The sequence below is a fragment of the Triturus cristatus genome, chromosome 7 (assembly GCF_964204655.1).
Source record: "Triturus cristatus chromosome 7, aTriCri1.1, whole genome shotgun sequence".
In the NCBI taxonomy this organism is placed as follows: domain Eukaryota; kingdom Metazoa; phylum Chordata; class Amphibia; order Caudata; family Salamandridae; genus Triturus; species Triturus cristatus.
In genome coordinates, this window is record NC_140590.1 from 1,730,927,829 (window position 1) to 1,730,939,968 (window position 12,140).

The following is a 12,140-nucleotide window of genomic DNA, read 5'->3' on the forward strand; positions in this document are numbered from 1 at the left end:
AATAGTGTACATTTGGGCCTTTTGTTACGCATAATGAAAGAAAGATGGCGGTGAGATGGAAGCAACCTACGCATGTACAGTGAAGTCATGATGTGACCTGCTGACCGTGTGGCTGAACGGCTGCCAAGATTCAAGGACAAGAATCGCGTGAAAATTATTCTCGACTGTGGAACTGCATTTAAAATTGTTATTTGATTTGCAACATTAGATATATGGGAATGAAATAGAATTAAGCCATGAATGAGCTAAAGGGGACGGGTTTGTCAAACAAAAGAGGATTATTAAAAAGAAAAATATCAGCATGAGGTGACAATAACTCCCCTGCCCAATCAAAGTCCGTATTCCATCTTTATTTGCAACTTTTGAGGGTGGGACATACAGAATTAAAGAATATAATTAGGGTAACATAAGAAAGAGATAGAGACATCGATGCAGAGAGAGAGAGAGAGAGAGAGAGAGAGAAAGCTGCTGCTGAGGGGGAAAGGAGAGAACAGACTGGGAAGATTCACCACTAAATGATAACCTGATTAGATTGAAGGCTCCGGAAGAGTATCGAGGAGGGAGAGAGTGTAAGAGAAGGATGCGCCCTGGTGCATCGGGCTTGTTGAGAAGTTTAGTAAGTATTGCCCTGTCCTAATCCTGTCCTATAGTCTTTGTCACCTGACTCTTAATCAGGGAACCTCCACCAGTCCTTTGGCCAGAGGGTTGGTTTTCCATTATCACTATTGCGTAACTATTATTCTGTCTTAAAATTTGCATATCCTTTGCAAATGTATGATTTTTTTATGCCTTCTGTCTACATCTATCCACTCTTAATGCACTAATTTGTTGAATGAGTCTGAATTTGAATGTATTTTGTTTAATGAATTTTCTCTCCCATGAAAGTTGATGGAGTTTGCACTGTGAATTTGTACTAATGTGTACACTGCCACTCTTAATTCTTCATGTGGGTCACTTTTAAATCAGCAGGGTCGCGCTGGTGGTCCTCTGCTATACCCACTTCGGGCAGCATTCCCACTGCTAGGGCCCAGGAGTGCTGGTGATGCAATATTGATGTTTCCAGGTTCATAGACATTGTACTTCTCATGATTCTAGCTGATAGGGGGAAGAAAACCTCACGCGGTGGAATCCTCTAGCAGTCCTCAGGGAGAGCATTCCCCGTCCGCTCTTGGACCTAAATCGTTTTTAGGCCTGGTGGAGAGTAGTCTGGCCAGAGTACTCAACCACCATAATGTGCTCCAGCACTTGGCCATCTTGGGCCCCAATACGTATACTTTAAAGTACATTTGGTGTAATGTGGGCTTTGAAAATCTGGTATGAAGGGGGAGGAACAAGTATATATCGCTGATGTGAGTCACCTAAGGAACGTTTTAGAGGTATCTTTTTAATCGGTAAATCTTTGCACCTCACTTTTGATTTTGGGATATCGTATACATTGTAAATGAACATTCCACTGGAAAAGAATATATGTTGGAAGCTTAAAATTATAAAACAAATACTAAGAACTCACTTTTAATTGTTTTTTTATCCTGTGGATGTGGATTACTGTGGATGTTTTGATGGATGTATGACGATACAACGCATACTAATACCACGCGTGCCATTACAACGCGGGTATTACTACGCGATGTCAATGACATCGCATGTCATTATATCGCGTACTTTTACCACGAGTATGCCTTTACCACGCATGCCATTACAACGCAAAGGCATGCGTGGTAAATCTATACTCGTGGTAAAAGTATGCAAGGTAAGTGACAGCCCTACCCCTACACAACACACTACTCCCACCCCTACACCACCCCTAACCCTAAAACACTACTACACTACCCACACTACTCCCACCCCTACACTACCCTAAACCAATACTACACCACAACACTAACCACACTACTCCCACCCCTACACTACCCTAAACCCTAAAACACTACTACACTACCCACACTACTCCTACCCCTACACTACACTAGCCAACCTACTACCACCCCTACACTACCCTAAACCCTAAAACACTACTACACTAGAACACTACCCACACTACTCCCACCCTTACACTATCCTAAAACACTACAACACTACCCACACTATTCCCACCCCTACACTACCCTAAACCCTAAAACACTACTACACTACCCACACTACTCCCACCCCTACACTACACTACCCTACACTAAACCACTACCCTCACCCTAAGCACAATCAGCCTAACCTCTTTCCTCGTGGGTCCAGCGTTGCCGTCTCTGCTCCCGGTTCCTGCTTCCTGCGTCGTCAGAGGTCCACGTCGTTGTGAGGAAACAGCCTCAGTTTCCTCACAACGACTTGGATAGCCGCCACATTACATCGCATGCGTTGTAAAAGTGCATGCGATGTAATGGTATGCGTGGTTTTACCACGCGTTGTAACATTGCATGCGTTGTAACGCATGCGATGTAATAGCAACGCGTGGTAAAACCCGCGTTGTAATGGCTGTTCTCCGTTTTGATTACATTCTGATGGAGCAAGGACTCATAGAAAAGAGACTTGCTCGGAAGCAATCCACTCTTTTAACTTACTAACAAGGTATTAAAATAGTTTTGTGTAAAACTAATGCGCACCACATGAATACGTGGGTTATTGATGCTTGCTTGTGTGTTTATTAACATGGATAACATGAACGAAGGACTAAAACAGCTTTAAAGGGGAAATCTTTACAGCGCATGCGTCAGCTGCATCTACGCAGTATGACGAGCTATCGCTTGGAGGGAAATTCTTATGCATGAGCAAAAGGCACTAAAATGGAGTCTTGAAGACTCGCGTGCATGGCATCTGCTTAGCTGAAAAGAAAACAAGCTATTTTACTAATGCTAATGCGGGGAAGTATTAATAAGTGAAGGGAAATAGAGTAGAGATTGGTGGTATACAGTGAAACCATTTGTTCGTAAAATTAATATTTGTCTTTCTGAATTTATCACTAGTGCACATTTGGGCGTCTCATGTATAACTGAAGTAAACTGAGTCACGTGACTGTGCATGTCCACTGAAAGTTAACTCGGAATGATGACTTGGATGTTGAACGGGAGCCAAGGCCCCAAAGTATTCTACCCTGGGAACGGATGGTGAAAAGTTCAACGATGTGGACTCACATTCAGACTGTTAATAAAAATGTTGCAAATAAAACCTGAATGCGTGTGTGAAATAAAATGATGAATACAAATTAGGGAGATGGGTTTGTGAACAATGGTCGAACTGATTTAGATGACATGTAAGCAGGGTGTGATGATCTTCCCCCCCCTTGCCTGACCAATTAAATCTCGTATTTTTACGATATTGAAACTTTAGTGGGTGGTACATGAAGAACGAAAGGTAGAATTGAGATAGCCTTAGTTAGTTAGTTAGAGTGATTTGGGATGCTGTCAAATGGAGCGGGTGATGCTGATACTGGTAGAGATGCTATGAGATGCTGATGAAGAGCCGAATGCAGAACTTTCTATCCTAATTAATTGAGTTAGATCAGAAGATCGCGGAAGAATCTCGAGGAGGAAGAGAGTGTCATAGAGGGGTGCCGCGCAATCGTCGGTATTTTAGAGAGGTCAACTATCATGTCCTGAATCCTGTTCTGAAGTCTTTGTCGCCTCAACTATCCCGGGGGACCCTTACCTGCCCTTTGGCCAGGGGGTTGGTTTCACACCATTGTTGTTAACTATATTTTCACGTTATTTGCAGATGTTCTTTTCTCTCTATCCTCTCCTTCTCCTTAGACATCGTTCATTGAGTAAGTCCGTATTATATTTGTTTCATGATTTAATTAAATTTTCTCTCCTATAAATGATGGTGACTGTACTGAAATTTTTGAGTGGTTCACATGCATTTAATTTAGATAAAGATTTAAATCTTCCCGAGTCTGTGGTTATTTACATTGAATAAAAGTATAGTTAGTTCTAAGTTAATTTTCACCATCAACTTGTTCAACTAATGGTCCATCGACCAGAGGAAATAACTTTTTGATCAGTGAAAGGTTAGTTAGGAGTATTAAATAACTAATCTTGAACATTGTGAAACGATAAACTTTGATTCCAGTGGTTTACTCAATTGTGTGTGTTTATGGGCACAGGTGAGTCTATGGTAGTTGAGTATCTGTTGTTGTTGGTAAGCCGCTGGATCATTTTTCTGGTAGCAGAGTTATGGTTATTATTGACTAGTTTGGTGATAAATATTGATTATTGATTAATGTTTAACAAAAGAGTTAGAGTCTTGTTTTATGTTGTCTGGAACATCCCGGGGAAATGAATAGCGGGTGTGAGAAGTTGGACTGGTATATACTGTCCACTAGTTATAGTGGGCACCTTGTACCAGTCCAAACAACCCTTATTGATGAATAGGTTTAAGACAACCTTTATTGAAAGCTATCTTAGTGGTAGCTATGGACAGCAGCCTTCAGGCTAAGTCTTGAAGGAGTGTAAAGCAGCTTGGTTTACCAGATTATAACCTCTTGAATCACTAAATGAAGGTAGAACCACACAAGGTATATATAAAATATATGTATTTATTTCTAAACACTCACTACTAATCTCGTTATGAGATTAGAGTCCAAGATACACAATAATACAGTTCAAAAATAGCAATAAATAGCACAATATACAATGGGCCGGTGGGGGGGGGAAGGGGGGGTAATCAAACCATATACTAAGAAAGTGGTATAAGAACCACAACATGACTAGACACAGTGCCTAGTGCACGTAGAATCGCTGGGACCCCAAGGAACCACCCAAGGTAGTGTCACAGGAGACCCACGGGGGATGAGTGCAGTGTGAGAACACAGGCGCGAGCCCCGTACTATCCTATGAGAAAGTCGCGGTTGGAATTTTAGAAGTTAAGGACACTTAGGAGAGGACTTTGAGAAAACCCCTTTAAAATAAGGGGGTTCTTGGGCCAACACCCAAGGGAGCACTGAAGTACTCGAGTTACCTTACCCAGGGAAGCCGGGTGCATAGGTGTCAAATGGTGCCGGGAATCGTCGTTGATTTCAATGGCGATCTGCTGCAAAGTATTGCTGCTGGAAGACTAAAGGTGTCCGTGGTGATCCAAACCTGGATCGAAGATCAGAAGAACCTGAAAGCAGAGGGGACAGAGTCTGGGTCACTTGCCAGTGACCAGGGGCACGATAGACAAATGCCCACCGATGTAGGGTGATTCAGGCGCGAAGAGGTGAAGCTTGACTCTACAGCCACGAGGATCAGGAGGCGTCGACGACAACCAGGAGCAGGATTCAAGCTGTTCCACAAAGGATGTCGAGTGCTGCGGTGTCGGTGCTCAGATTGAACTGAACAAGCCTTGGCAACAGCAACCCACACATGAAGAGAAAAGATGCTTCGGTGCGGACCAGCAAGGTCCTGGGGACTCCCCAAGTGATGGAGAGTCAGGGCACGTCTGGAGCAACCAGGGAAGCCTAATCACTCGTGGAGTGTAGGTGGGCAATCTTCGGTGGAATTGCTGCTCGGGGTCAGGGCTACAAGTAACCCAGAGCTCAGCTTCAGGAGTTGCTGGAAAGCTGATGCTTCTGCAAAGTGACTTGGTGTCCAGGGGTTCAGGTTGCACGGTCGCCACGAGGGATACAGGCCTCAGACTTGCTGTGGGCACTGATCGACCTCTAAGACCACGGAAACTCACCTCCTGTGTTGCAAAGCTCTGCGGAGTCCTCAGGAGCTTTGGAGATGCAAACCGATCAGATGCGTCTTTGGTGCCTGCCTTGCTGGGGAGTAACTCCATTACTCCAAGGGAGATTCTTCAGACATCTAGTTCAAGGTAGATCATCAAAGTTTCAGGATTCTGTATCAGAGTTTGGTCCAGGTAAATCTAAAGTCCTGTAGCCAGGGGTTCCTATCTTATACCCAAGGAAGGGGTGGGACAAATTCTAGGGACCCACCTATGGGAGGATCAGGAAAGAGGGGGGCTACACCCATTTCCTTTGTCCAGTTTCACGCCTGAGCAGGGGCTGGTAGCCCCTGCAACCGATTTGAGCTGGACTATGCACAGGGACACCAAATGTGCCCCCAGATCAGACTTCAAAGCACTCTTGGAGTGCACCCACCCAGCCCCAATACACTAAAGCCTGTCTGGGAGGTCGTCACACCTCCCTGTGACAGAAAGCTATTGTCCAGGCCTCCCCTGCTGGAGTTTCATCCAGCAGCAGGAGGGCAGACTCATGTCTGTGGCTGCAGCATCCATTTTGTGATGCCAGGGCACTGTTAAGTTGGTACCGGGTATACCGGTACAGTCATCTTTCTACCTCTAGAAGGGTGGGATCATACTCCCACACCAATTACTGGTGTATGATTCCAAGGTGTTTGACACCAAACACGACGGGCCCGATTCACAGAACTAACTTAAGACAAAATCCTAAACTTACTACCATTTTGGTATTCACAGAAGGCACTTACTCATTTTGGTATTCACAGAAGGCACTTACTCATTTCGGTATTCACAGAAGTTAGGAGTCCTAACATTAGGACTCCTAAATGCCTTCTGTGAATACCGAAAGTCTTAAAGTTCGGATTTTTCTCAGTTTAGTTGTAGTATAGTTGGGACTCCTAACTTTAGGACTCCTAAATGCCTTCTCTGAGTACCGAAAGTCTTAAAATTAGGATTTTTCTCAATTTAGTAGTAGTAAAGTTAGGACTCCTAACTTTAGGACTCCTAAATGCCTTCTGTGAATACCGAAAGCCTTAAAATTTGGATTTTTCTTAGTTTAGTAGTAGTAAAGTTAGGAGTCCTAACTTAGGTCTCCTAAACTGAGAAAAATCCTAATTTTAAGACTTTCGGTATTCACAGAAGGCATTTAGGAGTCCTAAAGTTAGGACTACTAACTTCTGTGAATACCGAAATGAGTAAGTGTCTTCTGTGAATACCAAAATGAGTAAGTGCCTTCTGTGAATACGAAAATGGTAGTAAGTTTAGGATTTTGTCTTAAGTTAGTTCTGTGAATCGGGCCCAAGATGTTTCCATGCAGCCATTCCAAAGTTAGCATTTACCGTTTGGTTATAATGCACTTAGGAGTATATGGTTTGGCTGCATCACAAACAACTCCGGAATAAAGGTTCTGAGAGCTGCAGAGGGGCTCTGCTCATGCATGGGCACACTCTCACATGAAACCCAGCACCCTGCAGTCAGGATTGTTAAGGCCTGTCATAGGAGTGGCTGATAGGTTTACATGTGTAGTGATATGGAGAGATATAGTGAACCTATATCTCAGTAAGGGGTGCATACACCACCTTACCCAGGCTGCAGTAGCAGACCTGTGGTGTCATTTTGGAAGGCTTCCCAGGGGTGGCACAATACATGCTGCAGCCCCTGGTAGGCCTCTGTGGTACCTATGCCCTGGGTACATAGTATACCATATACTAGGGACGTATAAGGGTATCCCAGAATCCAACCTGGAGTGTACCTAAAGTACTGGTAAACAATTTTTAGAGCAAGCAGCTAGGCTGGGGTCCTGGTTAGCAGGGCCCCGGTCAGACTAAAGTCGAAAAAAAGTAAAACATCAGCAAAACGTGGGGGTAACCATAAGAAGCAGATCCTACTCTCCTACACAACCCCTCCCCAAACGTAAGGACATTAAACTAACCTTGACCAGTTGAGTCTTCATGTTCTAAGTGAAAATAGCAGGACAGGCCATCTGCATTGGCATGGTTACTCCCAGGTCTATATTCCACTGTATAGTCCGTCCCCAGTAAGGAAATGGACCACCTCAAAAGTTTGGGGTTTTCACCCTTCATCTGTTTTAGCCGTAAGAGGGGCTTATGGTCTGTCTGAACAATGAAGTGAGTGCCAAAGAAGTCTGGCCTCAACTTCTTCAGCGCCCAAACCACAGCAAAGGCCTCCCTCTCAATAGCTGACCAACGTTTCTCTCTGGGGGTCAGCCTTCTGCTAATAAAAGTTACTGGCTGATCCTGACCTTCATCATTCAATTGTGATAACACAGCCCCAAACCCCAACTCAGATGCATCTGTTTGAACAATGAATTCTTTGGAGTAGTTAGGACTTTGCAGAGTGGGAGCAGTGCACATGGCCTGCTTTAGGTCATCAAATGCCTTTTGACAGATGACTGTCCACTGAACTTTCATGGACATTTTCTTAGAAGTAAGGTCATTCAAAGGGGTCACTATGGATCCATAATCTTTTATGAATCTTCTATAGTACCCAGTCAGGCCTAAGAAAGCTCTGACCTGAGTCTGGGTGGTTGGAGTAACCCAGTCCATTATGGCCTCGATTTTGCTTTGCAATGGTTGAACCTGGCCTCTACCCACACAACCTGACTCTGCCCTATCTGGCACTTAGTGGCCTTGATAGTTAGGCCTGCTTTTTGCAGGCCTCCAAAATATTTCTCAGGTGGACCAGGTGATTCTCCCAGGTGGAGCTAAAGAAAGCAATATAATCTAGATATGCTGCACTATAGGTTTCCAAGCCTGTAAGGACTTTGTTCACCAACCTTTGAAAAGTGACAGGTGCATTCTTCAAACCAAAGGGCATCATCACAAATTGGTAATGCCCACTAGTGGTAGAAAATGCTGATTTGGCTTTGCATCATCAGCTAGTCTGACATGCCATTAGCCAGCTGTTAGGTCAAATGTGCTCAGAAACTTGGCTACGGTCAAAGTAAGCTCATATGTCCTAGGGATTGGATGGGCATCAGTCCTAGTGACTTGATTGAGACCCCTGTAGTCTACACAAAACCTCATCTCTCCCTTGTCATCTTTGGTGTGAGGTTTGGGCACAAAGACCACTGGACTAGCCCAAGGGCCATCTGAGGGTTCAAGGACTCCCAAATCCAACATCTTCTGGACGTCAGTCCTGATACAGTCCCTGACATGATCAGGTTGCCTATAAATCTTATTTTTAACAGGCAGACTGTCCCCAGTTTCCACTTCATGAGTGCACCAGGTGGTCTGATTTGGAGTCAGAGAGAACATATGTCTGAACTGGCTGAGAACTTTCCTACAGTCAGTTTGTTGCTGGACAGTGAGGCTGCCTGCCAAGGCTACACCATCTACTGATCCATCATCAGGGTCTGAGAGAGCAGGTCAGGGAGTGGGTCACTCTCTTCCTCCTGTCCCTCATCAGTAGCCATGAGCAAGCCCATGTCAGACCTGTCAACATATGGTTTCAGTCTCTTGACATGGAGCACCCTGTGGAGGCTCCAGGGAGTTTCAAGGTCTACTAAGTAGGTAACCTCTCCCTTCTGTTCAATTATGGTATGGGGGCCACTCCACTTGTCTTGAAAGGGCTGCTGGGGACACAGACTCCAAAACCCATACTTTCTGGCCTGGCTGGGAAACCGTCAGCACAGCCTTTTGGTCATGCCAGGCCTTTTGTAATTCCTGGCTAGCCTCAATGTTTTTATTTGCCTTCTTCATGTACTCAGCCATCTTGGAGCGGAGACCAAGTACATAGTCCACAATATCCTGTTTAGGGGGTTTGAGAGGTAACTCCCATCCCTCCTTCACCATACATAATGGACCCCTAAATGGATGTCCAAATAGAAGCTCAAATGGGCTGTAACCAAACCCCTTCTGTGGAACCTATTGGTAGGCAAAGAGAAGGCAGGACAAAAGTATGTCCCTTCTGCGCCTGAGCTTTTCTGGGAGGCCTTTAATCATGCCCTTTAGGGTTTTGTTGAACCTTTCAACTAACCCATTGCATTGTGGGTGATAAGGGGTGGTAAATTTGTAATTTACTCCACACTCCTTCCACATTGCTGTTAAGTAACTAGACATGCAGTTTGCACCCATGTCTGATACTACCTCCTTAGGGAAACCCACTCTGGAAAAGATTCTAAGTAGGGCCCTTGCCACCACTGGGGCTGTAGTGGTCCTAAGGGGAATGACTTCTGGGTACCTAGTGGCATGGTCCACCACCACCAGTATAAATCTGTGCCCAGATGCTGTCTGAGGATCCATGGGACCAACTATATCAATCCCAATCCTCTCAAAGGGAACCCCAACCACAGGTAGCGGAATCAGGGGGGCCTTTGTTGTACCACCTGCCTTACCACTGGCTTGACAGATGACACAGGAGTGACCAAACTCCTTGGTGTCTTCAGACATGTGGGGCCAATGAAAATGAGGGACAATTCTGTCCCAAGTCTTGTTTTGGCCCAGGTGTCCTGCTAGGGGAATAATTAACTTCAGAGGTATAACCGACCTCCTGGTGGCACCAGGCTTGGGGTCTCTACACTCTGAGTACAGGAGTCCATCATCCCAATATATCTTATGAGTTCCACTAGTACTCCCAGCAGCCTCATCAGCAGCTTGCTTTCTGAGGGGTTCAAGAGAGGGGCAGGTTTTCTGCTCCTGGCTCAGGTCTGCCCTGGAAGGGCCCCCTGTCCCCAAGAACTCAACCTGGTGAGGTTCAAGCTCCTCTGGGACAGTTCCTTATTCAGGACTGAGATCACCTCCCTCAAGAGACTGGTCTGCTTTCTGAGTCGGGGGGAAGACACTGCCTTACCCCTACTGCTCCTTTTCTTGGTGGGCACCTGGTCCATTCTTCCAGAATCCAGGGCCTGTTCAGCTTTTGACATTCTTGAATGTGACCTGGTCACAGCAAACACATGTGCTGGGATTCCCAACATTTCTGCATGAGTCCTGAGCTCCACTGCAGCCCAAACTGAAGTTTCTAAATCATTACCAAGCAAGCATTCAACAGGGAGGCCTGCACTTACCACAACCTTCTTAAGACCAGTTACCCTCCCCAGGAGAAATTAACAACTGCCAAAGAATTGTCTGTCCTGACATTGCTAGCATTGGTCACTTGGTACATTTCACCAAGTATGATCTGCTTAGGAGCCACAAGATCTTTTGTCACCATTGTGACACTTGCTCCTGTGTCCCTGAATGCCAAAGCCTCTTATCCATTAATTAAAGGCTGCTGTCTGTATTTGCCCAGATTACTGGGACTCACAAAGGAGGACATATCCATGCCTCCATCACAGATCAGTACAGCCTGAGTTGGAACTCTGACTAGGCCAGAGTCCACCTCAGAACCCAGGGTTAACCCTAATACACCTCTATTCTGAGTACCACCACTTGGACCTTAACTAGGGGGAACAGTTGCCTCAGGGTCAATGGTGGCTGAAGTTGAGTCTTTAGACTTGGTACAATCACTTGTCCAATGGGTTTTCTGCTTACAGATTTTACACCATGGTTTCTTTTCACCTTTTCTTTTGTTAGATTGGGGTCCCCCCCCGTTGCAGATTTTTGGGGCTCTTGAGAAGACTTCTGGTCTTTACCCTTTTCCCCACCCTTGTCAGAGTTCTTGGAATCTTGCCTCTTTGGGTCACCACCTTGGTCCTAAACCTTCTGCCTCACCCTGGTTCTGACCCATTTGTCTGCCTTCTTCCCCAATTCTTGGGGAGAGGTCAGCTCAGAGTCCACCAGGTACTGATGCAACAGTTGATTTTGACAATTATTAAGGATCTGCTCCCTCATAATTAAGTTGTACAATCCTTTAAAATCACACACCTTACTGCCAAGTAACCAGCCCTCCAGCGCATTAGTAGCACAATCAACAAAGGCAACCCAGTCTTGATTCTGTACCTTTTGGGTGTCTCTGAAATTCAACCTGTACTGTTCAGTGGTTAGGCCACACCAATCAATCAGAGCACTCTTCAAGACTTTCTAATTATCAGCATCTTCTTCCCCAACAGCGAGGAGCTTGTCTCTACGTTCGTCTGCAACAGAGAGCCACAAGATTGCTGCTCACTGCTCCTGAGGGACCCTCTGTACTTTACAGGCCCTCTCCAGTGCAGTTATCCATTTGTGGGTGTCATCCCCACTCTGGTAGGGAGGGACAATCTTGTTCAGGTTCCTATGGTCATGAGTATGCTCTCTACCTCTAGGGACACTTTTACTGCCACCAGGTGTCTCTAGCCCCCACCTTTGTGAAGCTCTCTGGAGCTCCAGGGATTCCTTATCTAATGCCAACTTCTCTCTCTTGATCCTAAGTTTAGCTTTCTCAAACTCAAGCAGTTTGCATCTTCTCTCATAAGAGGACGTCCTCTGGTGAGGAGCAGTAGTCCTATGAGAGACAGAGGTCCCTACAGATGTACCAGAATGATTAGACTCCAGAGAAGGAGTTTTTGATCTTCTGGGTACACTGCCAACCCTTCC